At 36.2% G+C, this 17,209-nt stretch overlaps 1 protein-coding gene across 2 annotated transcripts in view; it reads right to left on the bottom strand.

Moving 5' to 3' along the window:
• The window catches only part of LOC127542933 (paraneoplastic antigen Ma6E-like), a 151,887-nt gene extending 135,146 nt beyond the window's left edge, over positions 1–16,741 (bottom strand). For both annotated transcript variants that reach the window (XM_051968851.1, XM_051968854.1), the window contains exon 1: positions 16,032–16,741. The gene's annotated coding sequence lies outside the window, so the exon portion shown is untranslated. The remainder of the gene's footprint in view (positions 1–16,031) is intronic.
• Positions 16,742–17,209: the final 468 nt, after the last annotated feature.

The raw sequence follows: 17,209 nt of genomic DNA, 5'->3' as shown, positions 1-17,209 counted from the left end.
CAGATTGCTTTTTTCCCAGCAATTTTTCATCAGATGATGCCTTACCCCGATCATTTTTACACTGGGTTTATCAAATACTAGATTATTGTAGTCAATTGCTATTATATGTGATGTCAGTGGTTCTCAAACTTTTGTTTTCAGTATCTTTATCCTATTAAAAATTATTGAGGATCTCTCCAAAGAGTTTTTGTTTATCTGGATTATATTTATAGACATTTACCATATTGGAAATAAAAACTATTTTTGAATTTGTAGACCCTCTAAAAGGGTTTCAGAGATCCCCAGGATTCTCTAGACCATACTTTGAGAACCACTGTTATGTACTACCCAATCTATTCCACTGACCAACCACTGTATTAGCCTGACTGTTTTGATGATATGTGTGTTTACAATCATGGTTGCTATCCCTGCCTTTTTTATTTCCACAGAAGCACAATAGATTGTGCTGTAGCTTATTTTAACATTCTGTGTGCCTTTCTGTTTTATGGGTGAATCCACTCCATTCATGATTGCTAACTATGCATTTCCCTCCATCCAGTTCTCATATATTTATCTTTTTTTCTTGACACGGTCTCCTCCTTTCTCTTACCCGCTTCTGCTCCGTGAACCAGTTCAGATGAGTGATTTCCATGTATCGTCTGCTCCACCATTTTCTCCTTCATTGTGAAAACTCTTCCTTGCGTACCTGTCTTTTATGTGAGGTAATTTCCCTCCTTCTCCCATATCCTTCTTTTTTAATCTATTCTTTTAAGACCAGCCCAACATAATAAATTCACACCTATGCCCTAATGTTCTTAATGGTTACATATAATCATTCCCATTTGGGAATCTAAATAGTTTGACTTTATTAAGTTTATTATATTTTCTCGAGTCTTTTGTGTGTCAGATTTTCTATTCAGGTTTGGGCTTTCCGTCAGGAATGCTTGGAAGTCCTCTATTTCATTAAATATCTTTTTTTGCCCCTGTAGAATTATACTTAGTTTTAAGGATTGGTAACTCTTGGTTATAATTCTAGCTCTTTTGTAATATCCTATTACAAGCCTTCACTTCTTTACAGTGGTACTTATAGTACTCCTGGGATTTTCTACTTTTTGAAATATGATGTCTAGGTTCTTTTTTTGATCATGGCTTTCAGGCAAGTCCTATAACTCTTAAAGTATTTCTCATAGTTCACTCTGGGAGCCTATAACATTTTGGTGCTTTTAAAGTCATATACAATCTCAACACCATCTTGGCATCTGCTCAGAGTCTTACTCTCTTGCACTCACAACTCCTCTCTGCCCTGGCACTGGTAAAGGAGTAAGTAATAGAGTTGCCAAATGGTGCCTGATTCCGAGTCCAGTGCTAGCACAGAGGTCTCCTGCGATATTTATGTCTTTGTAATTCATTTTCCTTACTGACTCTGGGAACTAAGCATTCCTGGTTCTGCTGATGTCACTTCGGTGGCTCCTGGCCAGCCCCCACCCCAATATCTTCAGATCTTTCTGAAACATTGCATCTTCCAAATTGGATTGCTAAACAACACATAAGTGTTTTAGTTTCTCCATAAATTTTTTCAATTTTATCTTTCTGTTAAAATGCTCCTGTCTCTATTGTCTTAGTCTCTGTGCTTCATTTAGCTCAGTTAATGTTTCATGTTGGTTTGTTGTTTATGGTTTCTTATCTCTTTTTAGACTTTTTTTCCCAGCCCAACATGTTGCTTTAAATCTGTTCATGTTTAAAGTTATGAGGGTTAGGTTTATGTTTTCCAAGTGATGATTTTTTTCTCTTCTACTTTTAACAGTCCTAGGTCTCCTCAGTTATTTTAATTTAATCTTTAAGGTCTCCATCTTTTTTTTTTCTAGGTTAAATCATCAAGTAGAATGAATCCCCCTTCCTGTTCTCTTTATTATTAATGTTCCCTTTATATCTGTTCTAGGCTTTCCTCTGGTTCTTATTCTTCTTTATATGCCTTTATATATTCTTTATATATACCCTTATACTTCTTTAGGGTTTTCTCTTCTGAACAGTTATTCCCTTACCTTCTGATGCCAGTTTTCCTCTGTTTCAAAGGGTCTCTGAAGTGACCAGATTGGCTCCAGCTGAGCTTTTTTGCTTCAAAGTTAATGGAGTGCCCCTCCAAAACCCCCTCCCTTCACAAGTGTCCTTCCCTCATTCCCTTTAGTTCTCTGGCCTAATAGCACAAAATACTTCCACTCAGCCTGAACAAATTTCTACTGTTTACCCTCTCCCTGGCTTTGAGATCTAGAGTGAATAGTTGTTAAGGGAATACTGGCCTCATACAGTTTTTACCTTATTTGGATTTTTAGTGTGCTACACTATGAAGAAAGCTGAAGTTTCTCTATTTCTGGCACATTATTCCAGTTTTGGAGAGGTCCCAAGTATCAAAGGAAATGTCTATTCCTCCATCTCATTCAGGTGAATTGATTGATTATACAGACGCTACCCAATATTGTGACCTAAAGACACCCACATCTAGAACTCAATACTTGTACTTAAAGATCAGAATATCTAGAACTACATATTTTAAATATAGAGGGACCATCTCTACTATCTATCCCTAGAACCCCAGACCTTGAATTAGAACACATTCAGGGTTACTCACCTATTAATGTATAACTTACATATTCATGTGTACTTTACTGAAGGTTAGAGCCATCCAGGTTGTAAGATGATGTAGGATGCCAGACCATATATCACTGGCAGAGTGCAATTTGAGCCTGGGGGGAGGGGGGAAGAAAAAGCTCCACTTTGTGAAACACAAATTTGCTGATAAGTAATAATCAATCTGGTCTTGAAAGGTTGGGAACACTTCATTGATTCCCCCTTATGCTAATGTCTTCCCCTTTGTTGATTATTTTCAGAGTATCCCCCAGGTTTGGCACATACGGGCACTAAGGAAAGGTTTCTGGGCCCACAGATACATTTGGTTGACCTCAGAACTGTTTTAGTGGGCAGTTTCTCACAATTAGGATAAAGATGACACATTTGGTAACTTTGAAAGGCCATCTATTACTCAGGGCAGTCAGCCTTTGCAGTTCAGGTACTACTCTGAGCACTAATTTAGAAGAAAGTAGCTTTATTTTGGAAGGCTTTAATTAGAAGGGCCTTAGGCTCCTTGCTAATATTTCTAAGTGGGGGGGGGGGGGGCGGGGGGACTTGAACTTTTAGAATGCAAACTATGAGATTACAAGTGACTTGCTTCAAAGAAAATTATTGACCTGCAAACAACAAATGGTGCTTATACAAACATTTCTTCTACTTCAGAAAACCCCCAACGGGCATTATAGTGTGATTTCAGTATGTAACAGTGATAATGAAAATCCACAATTATATAACAAAGGAGAAATTATACAAATGAACTAGGAGCTTAATGAAGCTAAAAGCAAAAAAGGGAATTGATAAATAAGCCTAAAATACATACAGCGAACCTGCTTCCAAAAAAGAAAACCAGATTGTTCATATCAAAAGGAAAAATGGAAAACTTCCAACCACTGATAAGGAAAGAGGAGAAATTATGAGAAACTTTTTGCCAAGCTGTTATACAAACAGAACTTATAATTTAGAGAAAATAGATACTTACAAAAATATAAACTACTTAAATTAACAAAAGAAGAAACAGATTATTTAAACAACCCATTATTAAAAAGGGAAATTGAACAAGCCATTACTGAACTTCCCAAGGAAACATCTGTAGAACCAGATAGATTTAAAAGTGAATTCTATGAAATATTAAAAAGGCAATTCCAATACTTTCTAAACAGTTAGCAATAAGAAAAGGCACCTTTCTACTCTCTTTTTGATGCAGATATGGTCTTGATACTTAAACCAGAACCCAAGAACAAACATTAAATGTAATGGAGGAAAGTTAGAATCCTTTATATCACTCTTTGCTTTTACGAAAGTTCACTGAGAGAATCCTAGACAGTTAATCAAAAGTTAATATAATACAATTATTGGAAGTGGGACAAAAATTATAAGATACTTGGAAATGTATATACCAAAAATTTTCTAGGAATTATATCAGTCTAATCACAAGACCTGTTTTTACAGAACTATAGACCTAATTGGAAAGACATTAATTGTTCACAGAGAAATATAGCCAAGATAATGAAGCTCATATGAATGAACAAGAGGCCAAGAATCTCAAGAATAATAGTGTAAAAAATTGAGAAGAAAGTAGCATCAGTAGCAGTTTCAATTGTATTACAGAGCGTAATCTTTAAGATAATGATACTGGTTCAAAAACAAGAGAGTTTGATCAGTGGAATAGATTAGGTTCACAACACAGAGAAGCAAAGAGAGTAACCCAAAGCCCTTTGTGACTAGGAGAAGGACTCACTTTTTGACAAAAATTGCTGAGCAGAGTGTCAAGGCAACAATCATTTGAAGCCCTGGGAATACAAAGAAGGGCAAATAACAATAATAATCATATGCCAGTCCCAAGGAGCTCATGCAAACAACTCTGTACCCAGAAGATCTATACAGGACAAATTGATGATGATCTCAGAGAAGCCTGTGCATTCAGAGAAGTGACAAAGAAAGGGGATGGGCTTCTTGCAGAAGGTGAAGATTTAGCTGTAACTTAAAAGAAGTCAGGAACTCAAAAGATAGATGCAAGGAGATGATATGTTATTTGAGGAAGAAAGAGGGCAGTTTAAAAACCTTTTTTTAAAAAGCAATCTATATGTTTTTTAAATTAATACCTTGTTTTTTATGTTTGGAAGTTCCTTTACTATATGTCCAGTAAATATCTTAAATCTAACTTATCTAAAACAGAACTTACTGTATTTTCCCCCTTCCCCCTTCTACTCCCTCCCCATTAAATGAGAGGCTCATTTAATTTCACCTCTGTATCATCCATCTCCTGAATACTCTTCCTCTCCACAGACACCGCCCCCCACTCTGGTGCAGACCCTCATCTTGAGCCTTGATTACTATAATAGCTGTTGGTGAGGCTGCCTGCCTGTCTCCCCCTTCAAGTGACAGACTGAAATTGCTAAACCTGCACACCATAATGCAATAGATAATTCAAGAAAATTGCCTACAACTTCCAAACACAGAAAACAAAATATTAATTGAAAGAATATATAGGTTACTTTTAAAAAAAAAAGGTTTAAAACTCCAAAACAGGGTAGTTAAATGAACAAATTCATTGAGAACAATACATTCAGCCAGCAACCAAGAGAAAAACCTTCATCTGTGAAGGAAAGGAAATTTGAACAACAGACTCTTCTGTACCCCCTAGGGAATAGAATAACATAAGAGCTCAAGAGGCAACCTGGGGTGCCATACCCTGCAATGCTGAGCCTGATCGTCACTCAAATAAGATGGATGTTAAACAAAAGAGGTATTAGGAGCATTCCTGCTAAGCAAACCAGACAGTAGCAAATTATTTGCCTTGTCAGACACCCAAAGAGGATTACAAGAAAGATTTTTAAAATCCAACAAAACCAAGGAAGGCACAGATAATAAAAAAAAAAAATTACACAGAGAGAGATACCTATGGGGTTAAAAAATCATATCAAGAAAAATGTTCTCCTCTTCCACAGCAAGAATGGATGGAAACTGAATACAGATGAAGCACACTTTTTTTTTTTGCTTTTTCTTTTTCTTGGTTTGTTTTCTTTTGCAGCATGGAAATGTTTTGCATGACTGCACCTACCTAATATGTATCTTATTGCTTGCCTTTTCGGGGGGGGAGGGAGAAAGTTTATAACTTAAAATATTTTTAAATGAATGGTAATTTTTGTTTGTGTATAATTGAGAAAAAAACAGCATCAACAACATTGAGTGGTTTCTTTATAAAAGTAAAAAACAAAAAAGGGGACAAGTGTGACAGTGGGAAGTAAATGGAAGAACTGACACTGGAGGATCATTCTGAAACAGCCTGGGCTATATCGGCAGGGGGATTGAGGTGGGGTTTTTTTGAGACTTTTGAGACTGCAGAATGGGAGGGCACAGTAAAGGAGAGAAGAAAGGAAGACGACAAAGTGTGAAGAAAAAATAATTCCTGTAGTCTCTCAGGAAAAACAGAATCTTTCCCCTTTCCACCTCACTCTCTTGTAGATCCTGTTAGGAGAGATGAAGATTTTTACAGTGGCTAGCATCTGCAGGGATTTGATAATGAGATAGCATTTATTCTGTCTCGGGAACAGAGGAATTGGTGCTGTCGGGGCGCAAATATCACCCACTAGTGTAAAAACATGGACTTGGGGAATTTTAAGATGAAATGGGCAAAAAAATGATCTGGGGGGGAAGGGCTAGTTACCATCTGCACATTTAGGCTAGGAATCTTCCTGTGCCCCTCTCACCCAGCCAAACTCCTGAGCCCATTGGGCTTTTCTGGGCAAAAGCAATGAAGTGCTTTGCCATCTCCTCTTCTCGCTCATTTTATAGTTGAGGAAACCAAGGCAAAAGGGGTGAATTAGCTCACCCCGGGTCACGGGCTATTGTATCTGAGGCCGAATGTAATCTCAGAAACGTGAGAGTCTCCCTGCTTCCAGAGCCAGATCTGCCTCACCAGCACCTCTGTCACCTGTATGACAAAAGAAAAAGGGGGCCAGGAGAAAGATGTCTAACAAACTAGTTAGAAGAGAACCCTAAATAAGTCCCTTAGAGTCTAATTCCACGAGGAATGTGAAGAGATCATAGAATAAATGGGCAAGAAAAGGAAAAAGAGAGATGCTAAGGTAAACACACAAAAGGAAGAGAGGGGCAAGAGCCAGAACCAGTGGGGACGGGGTAGTTCCTACCAAAATAACTGCAGCAAGGACACTGCCTTCACAGAGGAACAAAATCCTAATTTGAAAGAACAACCAAATATCGGAGACAGAAGAAAATATAAACAGATTAAACTATGCAATAGAATGAAAAAGTGATAAATTGTATAAGAAAACAAAACCCCACAATCTCTTGCTTATGAGAAAGACAGCTAAGAACCCCCAGATTTATACACAATAAAATTGAGAGGCTAGAACAAAATGTACTCATCAGGAGAATTCAAAACTACAGGGGTTATAAAGTATACTATCAGGACAAAAAACAAATTCATGAGGGAGAGCAGGAATTCCAAACAATATTAAATTTCAGGGTGCCAGATGCCTTAGCATTTAAATTCATAAAAGAAATTTTAAATTAACTACAAAAAGACATACACTAGTGGCAGGAAATTTTAACATCCTCTCAGTTTTCGACAAATCTAACAGATCAACAAAAAAGATAAAGAATTGAACTAATCACAAGAGAATCTAGCACTAAAAGCCTTATGGCATCTTCTGAGTGAGACTGCTAAAGAATAGATGTATTTCTGAGCACCAAAGGGAATGTCTATAAAAACTCACCTGTGTTATCTCACAAAGGTAGTGTAAAAATAAGCACCCTTTATTATGAAGGGTTTTTTTTTTAAGTAAAGAAAGCTAACAATCAGATCAGGGAGAACAAACAAAACACAGATCTGAAGGGAGATTTAACAGTGAAATCTTAAATAATGAATGGGTCAAAGAATAATTCTGTGGAAGAAAATAAGGAGCCTACATATTTAATTCCTAGGATTTCCAGGGAGAAGATCCTGAAAATAGAAAACTATAGAAATGAAAAATAAAACTAAAATCCAGTTCTTTGAAAAGATTAACTAAGTTGATATGCCATTCTATTTAAAAAGGCAGAAAATCAAGCTAGCAAGGTGAAATTTTCAAAATTATCAGAACCTACCCTGGACAGTTATGATTTGTAAAAAACCCTGAAAACAAAGGAAATAGGCTACCTTCTGCAATATAAAATATTCAAGCACAAAACCAAATAGAAACCTTAATCCTATTCAGATGAGATATTTGGAAAATGCTTAGCACAGAGCCTGGCATATAGTAGGTGCTTAATAAACGTTTCTTTCCTCCTTCCCCTCCCTAATCCAATCACAGGAAAAATTAGAACACGATTCTCAGAAATTGAAGAAGAAAAGCGGGTCCCCATACTGGTTTTATGAGACAAATATAGTACACTAATACATAAAATTAGGAAGGATAAAGCACAGTACAGATCAATATCATTAATGAATATCAACTCAAAAATGTTAAACAAAATCCTGTCAAACAGCTTATGTGACAAACAAGATGGAGGACTAGACATTTTCTCTGATCCTCAAGACCTCTTAAGCCTCTCGAAAACAGAAATCATGGGTCGAAGATAAAGCAACTTCAGCCGTTGCCATGGATACTGTGATCACAAAAGAAGGTAAAAATATCCATGGGCTAATGTCTGTCTTGAGCTCACTTAGCAACCCCTCCTCCACCATGCTTCAAGCAGCAAGCCTGTGCTAGCCAACTGGACCCCCTGCTTGAAATAAAATGCAACCCCACACCCTGCTTCCCCTTCCTTTTTTTTTCCAGGGCAAAAGAGATCTGAATTCCAAACTGCAGCAATTTGTTTAGGTCTTGCCAGCCACCCCAGTAGCATTCTATTCTGCAAAAGCAGCAGAAAGGGGGGGGGAGGGAAAGGAGGCTGGAAAGAGAAGGGGTCTCCACGCCTTAACTCCCTTTTCCAGCTAGCCTTAGAGAGCCACACTCCCAGTGACAGAAATCATCTCGAGCTACAATAAGGCCAACCTGGAAGCACTCCTGTTGTACTGCTGGGCAGGAAAACTGAGGAAATAGGAAATAGTAATAGTACAGGACACTGGGACAGAGGGGTACTCCACTAAAGCCTGAAGGAAAGAGCCTAGCATTCTAGCTGAGGCTAATTGTGAATCTGTGTTTCCAGGTCTGTCTGTCTCTCACACACACACACCCCTCGCTCAGGACAGAAATCTAGGCTGGGAACCATGAATTGCCTAGGCTAAGAGGAGGCTGAGACCCGCTTTGAGATCCAGCCCCCAGGGCAACCGCCATAAGAGAAAAGGGAGTCAGAGAAAGTGAGCTGCAGGGGGAAAGACAAATTACCAAAGATCTTAGGGGAAAAACATTAATAGCAGGAGAAAATACAGTCTCTACATCTTAGTAAATGAGTTAGCCAGCTATGAATAAATACTGTAAAACAAAGGAAAGTTATTCAACACCTGATGAGGACCTAGTAGAGTTTTAGTAGAGTTTGGGAACACGGAAGGAACCACAACATGCTGTTCCTAAGTGGCTGAAAAGAAATGAGAATCATGACATCAGAATTTCTGACCTATATGGCAGAGTAGAAAAAACTTATCTGTGATGACAAGCGTCACCAAAGAAATGCAAGAGGAAAACTGACTTAGGTGTAAAGCAGAACTTAAGGACAGCCTAGGAGAAAAGAAGCAAAAGGCAATAACATTAGAAGGTTGGTGTTAGAAGAGGGTGTTCTCTCTGTGCAAATCAAGCACATTGACCTTGAAGACACAATGCATAGAGACAACCTAAGGATTGTAAGGTTTCCCAGAAGAATATGACAAGTCAAACAACCTAAACAGCATAGCATGAGACATAATACAAGAAAACAGCCTCCAACTTTGGAACACAGAAGTCAAAATTCCCATTGAAAGAATCCAACCCCTCCAGAAAACAACTTCTCCTTCAAGGCTGCAAACTCTTGTAAGACTAAGTGGTTAAAATCAACAATGTGATTCACAAACAACAAATTTGACAAATGACCAAGAAAGAGATCTTCAAAAACAACACAAAACTATTTCGGAGCAACCAGAAAACAGGAGAGACTAGAAAAACGTGTTCCAAACAGCAATGAATGGTGCCCAACGTGACCTGCCTTGCATATATAAATTAATCTGTAAATGAAAATGGGCATTTAATAATAAAGTGGCTTTTGGAACATTTTTCCAGAGAAAAATCAGACTAACATCCCAAACCACATCAATGCAGAAGGGTAAAAAGCAACAGAGTTAAAGCCAAGATACCATTAAGAGACCCCTTTCTAAATGTATGTAAGAAAACAAATAAAAGCAAAAGTGAACTTGAATTAATATTAGACAGGTGGGCTGTGCATTATGGACAGAACTTTGTAGCTCCCTGCCCACAGGTGAATACATGTGTTTTTGTTTGTTGTTGTGGGACTAAATTAAACAATGGGAGGGTACATGGAAGGGACAGGATAGAGGAAAATGAGTGATAGATATGTCCTAGTCTAGTATGTAGAGACTTAGTAATAAGGAGAAAGTTATTCCTCTGGTCTCAGAAATAGAAGAGCCTGCAAGGGAATAAGACGGTGGAAAGGAAGAAGTGAAAAAGGGAACGGGGACTTGTTTAGGAGGGAATTCCACTGATGAATGCCCCTATTGGTGAGAAGAGATGATTTATAAAAAGAAATGGGGACTTTGGGGTAGTAGTTGACCACAGTGATTTAATGCTTGAAAAGACCATTCGTCCTGCCTCAGGAGTAGGAGGAAAGTTGGACCTTCTACTAGGAACATCTAGCTCTTAGTACCAGTACTGTGCTTAGGAGAATGAGAAGGCATGGGCCCAGGGAGGAGATTCTGCAGCAAAAGGGGAAGGTAAACTGCCAGAGAGTTTATCAGAGGTGGGCTATATAATGTAGGTGTGGTGATAAAGGTCCTTCCTGTCACCTGTAAGAATTGACATTTTTCTAGGGGAGAAACACAATGAAAAGGAGGAATCTGTGGGGCAAGCTCTGCAAGGCAGAAGTTATTTAGAGGGGAGAACCCAGAATGGATATCTCAGAAGTTTTGATCTCATGAGGAATGCAGTAAAAAAGGAGGAACTGGATAAGTATATGGGTCATGAAGAAGACAAAGAGGGTAAAAAACAGACAGAAAGGATAGAAAACAGAGTGAGGGAGGAATATTCTTTCAGAAAAGGGGCACAAAAATGCAAATTAGAAAAATGAAGAACTAGTATAAAATGAAGACTAGTTGAAAGGGTGAAGAGATGGAAGGAATCTATACCTTTTCAAGATCCCTTGACCTGGCAATCCTCCCTCCCTCTGAGAAAAGTCAAGGGTGGGTATAAGAGAGCTCCTCCCAGGTTCCTTTTAATGAAGGGCATGAACAAAATCATTCAAATAATCAGTTCAGAACATTCACCTATTTCCCACCCTGCTGCTCTCCAGAAACTCATAATCTTACAAACCCTGCAACTCCTATCTCCTTAACCCACTCTCCCCTTTCCCTAATTTTTTCAGCTTCTTTTTATATGCTGTCTTTCCCTATTAGATTGTCATGCCTTCCTTTGTATCCCTAGTGCTTAGCACAGTGACTGGCACATAATTGGTACCTAATAAATTACTGATTCACTATTGATTAACAAGTCTTGTTAGACGACAAGAACGAATTAGATAAAAGCAGGAAAGAAAAAGAAGTTAAAAAGCAAAACTCCAAAGGAAAGGGGTAACAAACAAGAGGGAAGGATCAGAGTTAAGAGGAAGACAACCAGTGGGAACAAGGCCACCTTAAAAAAAAGATTAATCTGAAGTAACTGATTAAGTTACTTAACTTATTAAGTACCGTTTACAGCAGAAGATAGGTGAAAAATCAGAGACAGAAAAAAATATAAGCCTCTCACAACTTTAAATATGGATGGATTAAAACTACTAACATGAAAAAGTGGCAGATTGTACAAATTACAGGGTTTTGTTGCTTACAAGAAACATGTTAGAAAAAAAAAAACATACACAAATAAAACTCAACAGATGTGGGGAAAAACAATTTGCTTTGCATCAAGTGAATCCAAAACAGCAGGATTTAGAATCATGCTCTTTGATAAATCAAAAACATATATTAAAAAAATAGAGATGAACAGAGAAATCACATTGTGCTAAAAAACAAAACAAAAAACCCATAAACAACACTCCAGTATCAATACTAAATTCATATGCTCCAAATGCCTTAGCATCCAAATTCATAAAGGAAATATTGACAGAGCTATAGGAAGACATAGACAGTAATGCAGTGGTAAAGGAGACTTCACTGTCTTTCTCTCGGTTTTGGTTACGTCTAATAGAAAGAAACAAGAGGTAAAATATGGAACTGAACAAATTTCCGGAGAAACTAGAGTTAGAAAGCGTCTAGTATCTTTCAAATAGGATTATTAAAGAATGTACATGTTCTCAGCACCATGTGGAACTTTTACAAAAATTGACCATATTAAGGTTCAAAGATATTGCAAACAACACATTCACAAAATATAGTAAGAAAGCAGAAATACTAAATACTTCCTTTACAAGCCATCATGCAAAAAAAAATTGTAATAATTCAAGGGTAAATAAAAGACACAAATCCATTTGGAAATTTAACAGTGAAATCCTAAATAATGAATGTGTCAAAGAACAAAACATAATAATTATGTGAAAGAAAATTGAAAGGATCAAACAACATATTAAAATTTCTGGGATGCAGCTAAGCAGTCCTGGGGGTGGGAGAAATCATTATATGTGTATATACAGACATGCATATATACATACATATCTCACATACACAATATAAAATTAATGAAATGAGTATGTATTTTTAAAAATTGGAAAGCCAGCAAACCAGAAGGAAAGAGATGTTTTAAAAATTAGAGTAGAAATAAATGGGGAAAAACATAGAAATGATGAATAAAACTAAAAATTGGTTCTTTGGAAAGACTAATAAAGTTGATAAGCCATTAGCTAATCTGATTTTAAAAGAAGGCAGAAAATAAAATAGCAAATGAACAACATGAAGTAACAAAACTGGAAGGAATAAAAACAATCAGAATATATTATGCATGGTTATGTACTAACAAAATTGAGGACACAAAAATACGCAAATTTTCATAAGACCAAAAGAGATCTTAAATAGCCCAGTTTGCTAAAAAGGAAATATAACTATCTGTAAAGGATCTACCAAATAATAAATACCTGATTCTCATGGATTCAAAGGAAAATTCTATCAGATTTTTAAAGAACATATTAGTACCCATACTTAACAAACTTCTCAAGAACTGAGAAGGAAAGCAACCTATCAGAAGTCTTTTATGAGACATATATAGTCCTAATACCTAAACCAGGGAAGGACAAAACATGAAAAAAAAACTATAGGTCAATATAATTAAAGAGTATTTACTCAAAAATTTTAAACAAAATCCTGTCGAACAGACTACAGGAATTTATCTAAGACTGATTTTTTTTACAGGAATATAAAGAAAATTTGGCATTAGGAATAATCAATCACATTAACAACCAAAACATCTAAATCCACCTGATTGTCCCAAATAGATGTAACAAAAGCCTTTGACAAAGTACAACACTCATTTAAGGTAAAAAGAAAGAAAACTATAAAATACACACATAGAGGGACCTTTTTAAAAATCATCTATCTAAGCCAAAAATAAATATCATATGCAATGGAGATACATTAAAAAACTTTTCCAATAGATACAGGAATGATGGATACCTATTCTCCTCATGATTATTTGATGTATTTCTGGAAATTCTAGTAACAGCAGTAAGACAAGAGTAAGAAAATAAAAACAAAGATAGATATGAGGAGATAAAACTATCTCTATTTGCTGATGATATGACGATTTACTCAGAAAATCCTAGGGAATTAACAAAGATACTAATCAAGACAAAAGCATCAGCAAAGTTGCAGGCTGCAAAATAAACCCTTAAAAATTAACTTCATTGTATAATAACAAATCCCAAGAAACAGTAATAGAAAGAAAAATTCTACCCCTAATAACTACAAAATGCATAAAATATACCTGAGTTCAGGCAAATTATATTAAAATGGAATTGGGAAATGTTTCACAAAGTAAATAAAAATACAACACAACATAGACACTATTAATTTATGGTTTTCTAGGTCAATACAAAGCCCACAGAGACCTGATTCTATTTGAGTTTGATATCATTGTGTCAAAGCACAGAAAAGACTTGTATAGATTCAATTACAAAGTGCTTCTTAATGAATAAAAAAAAAATTAAATAAAAATAAAATTGGAATAGAATAAAAATATAAATACTACCAAAGTTAATTTATACTTTTAATGCTATACCAGTTAAACTGCCAGGGGGATACTTGATCAAACTTCACAAATAACAAAATTAATTTTTAAAAATACCAAAAAATTAAATTTTTAAAAAAGCTGTGGATGAAGGGGGATTAGTACTTTCAGAACTCAGACTATAATATAAAGCAACAATTGCAAAACCATTTGGTACTGGTTTAAAAATAGAGACATATGGAACAAACCAGAAAGAGGAAAAATCAAAAGCAATGGAACTGAATAATACAATATTTGATGATAAGGTGGAAAATCTAAACTACCTACGGGAAAAATAAAAATTCCTTATTTGATAAAAACTGCTAGAAAAAGTGGAAATCAGACTGGCAGAAACGAGGCTTAGACCAGAATCTTACATTATATTTCACTAAATAGATATGGGATCTTAATATTAAAAATCATGTCCTTAACAAAGCAAATCATATACCTCTCATAGCTAAGGGTAGGAGATCTATACTTAACCACATAAGAAATAGAAGCAATTACAAAAGATAAAATAGTTTTATTCTGATTACAAAAAATTGAAAGGTTTCTACACAGATCCAATTGTATCTAGGATAATTTTTTTCAAAAAAAGGGGAAACAACATCACCACTTTTGTATCAAATCTCCTAATAAGAGCTTGTTATACACATGTGCATAATATACAGATATATGTGTGTGCACATGAGTGCATAAACACACACACACATATATATTTGTATATCTCTCTGTATACTAAAAGTCATTCCCCAACAGATAAGTGGTTAAAGGATATGAACAGTTGGTTCTCCAAAGAACTGTGAACTACTAACAACCACATGAAAGAATGTTTCATGTCATCAATAGTGGGAGAAATACAAATTAAAACAAATTAACCCTACAGTTTTACCTCACACCCTGAAAATTGGCTAAGATGATAAAAAAGGGCAACAGTCAATGTTGCATGGGTGTGGAATGACAGGCACACTAGTGCATTTGTGCTGCAGCTGTGAGTCAGTTTAACTATAAATAGAAAACAAATTGTAATTACACAAATAATGTGACAAAAATATGCACACCCTAGAATCCAGAAATTACTACCTAGAGATCATTACTCAAAGGAGGTAAGTGATAAGCATAAAGTCTTCATATATATCAAAACATTTAGAGCAGAAACTTTTGAAATAGCAAAGAACTGGAAATGACTTCGATGCCCATTATTGGAGAATGACTAAACAAAACATAGTAAGTGAAAGAGATAATGTAGGTGATGAATACAAAGAAGATGGGAAGATCTGTATGAACTGATGCAGAGTGAAGTTAAAGTAGAGCTAAGAAAACTTGGTTGGAGCACAGTAACTACAACTATAGAAATGGAAAGAAAAACCACACACTCAGAAGTCAAAGGTGAATATTGCAAAATTACAAAGAAGCATATCTTGGAAAAAAAAAGAGAGAAGACACACCTTTGCAGATGTGGAAGACCCACAAGTGTTGCACACTGCATGTTTTCATATTTTTTAAATTTATTAATCAATTATGCTCATTTCTCTCTCTCCTTTTCCTTTATCTTTAAAAATACCATTTGTTATATCAGATATTATATTTATTATATAAGATGGCTTTGGGAGAAGTAGGAGAAAGGATACTGAAAGTTCTGTTGATGTCAAAAACCAAAATATACCACTGAAAACTTATTTTAAAATAAAAAATGTGAATATCACAAAATTACAAAGAACAAGCATGGCTCCAAAGATGACATATGAGAAGACATCCCTCTATCATTCCTTTGTAGAATTGGGAGGTCCACAGGTGTCTGAACATGTCACCCCTACATTCAATAAATGGATTACTATTGGCTCTGAGATCCAAAATATCAAATCCTCTGGTTAGTATTCATAGCCTGACTCCTCTTTCTACCTTTCCAATCTTCTTACACCCTACTTCTACTACTTCCCCTCCATGTATTCTCCAATGCACTGACTTCCTTGCTGATCCTTAGACAAGACACTCCATCTCTCTAGACATTTTCACTGACTGTCTTCCAGAATTTCTCTTCCCTCCTCATCTCCATCAAATTCCTCCTTCAAATCCCAGCTCAGATCTCACCTTCACAGGAAATCTTTACACATCCTCCGATGCCTTCCCTCTCTTGAATAACTGCAATTTCTGCAGTCGATAGCTTGCTTGTAAATAGTTGTTTGCTGGTTGTCTCCCTATTAGACTGTGAGCTCCTTAAGAGCACACGCTGTTCTTGGCCTTTCTCTGGATCCCCAGAGCTTAGTGCACTGTATTCACAGTACCTGTCACAGGCTTAATAAATGCCTGATGGTTGAGTGGTATATTGCACACATTTTCAGACTATTTTCTGTGTATTTATCAATCGTTTTGCTGGGGTTTTCTTTTTTTTTTATTCCCCCCCCCCACCTTAAAAACACTTTCTTTTTTTTTTTTTTTACATAAGATAGCTATTTGGGTGGAAGGGAGAAGGCTACTATGAAATTTGTGATGATTTTTTAAAATATGAATAAAAATGTCTTTTAAAAAGAAAATAAATGTTACAAAATTACAAAGAGCAAGCTCGGCTCCAAAGAATAGATAAAGAAAACAACCCCTATTTCTTTGTACAGGCTGGGGAGGGGAGAGGACCATTGTATATATTATCAGATTTTTTTTTAATTTATTGACTGGTTTTGCTGATTTTTCCCCTCTTCTTTGTTATAAGGGAGGACTCTCTGGAAGGGGGAATGGTGGGATACATGGGGAAATTTAGGTGATTTAAAAATCAAAGATGGTTGATTTTAAATTCTGAAATTCCTTTCTCTGACAATAATCTCCTATCATTCCATATCTCATTTATCCTAAATCTATTCTTCATCACCATGACTTAAGTGTTCTCCAATGCCTCAGACTTCACTTTCCCAATCTTCACCTTAGAGTTAAGCAGTACTACTTTACAGTATAGACTAACCTCAGGCCCTTTACTTCCTTGTCCTGTTATTGCTCATCTTGGCCATACTCACACCCTGGATTATTCTTACCATCCACTTCCTTCACTCCTCTTCGTGTGCTGCTGAAAGCTGCTAAAATAGAGGAAGTCCTGTAACTGGGCTGATTAGGTTGATTACAGATTTACAGGATGTATTGTCAACTGAGATTCACTTCAGTCAGGCAATCTTTTTATTCCTATTTCAGTCCCTCCAGCAGCTATTCCCAACTTTCTTTTCTCTCTTCAAGCTTTCCAATCATTCAGTAGAGGACCTCCCTTATCAACATTTCCAAATCCC

This window comes from Antechinus flavipes, chromosome X (genome assembly GCF_016432865.1).
Source record: "Antechinus flavipes isolate AdamAnt ecotype Samford, QLD, Australia chromosome X, AdamAnt_v2, whole genome shotgun sequence".
NCBI lineage: Eukaryota > Metazoa > Chordata > Mammalia > Dasyuromorphia > Dasyuridae > Antechinus > Antechinus flavipes.
Note: the sequence above shows the minus strand (reverse complement) of the source record. Positions and strands in the feature narration are given on the sequence as shown.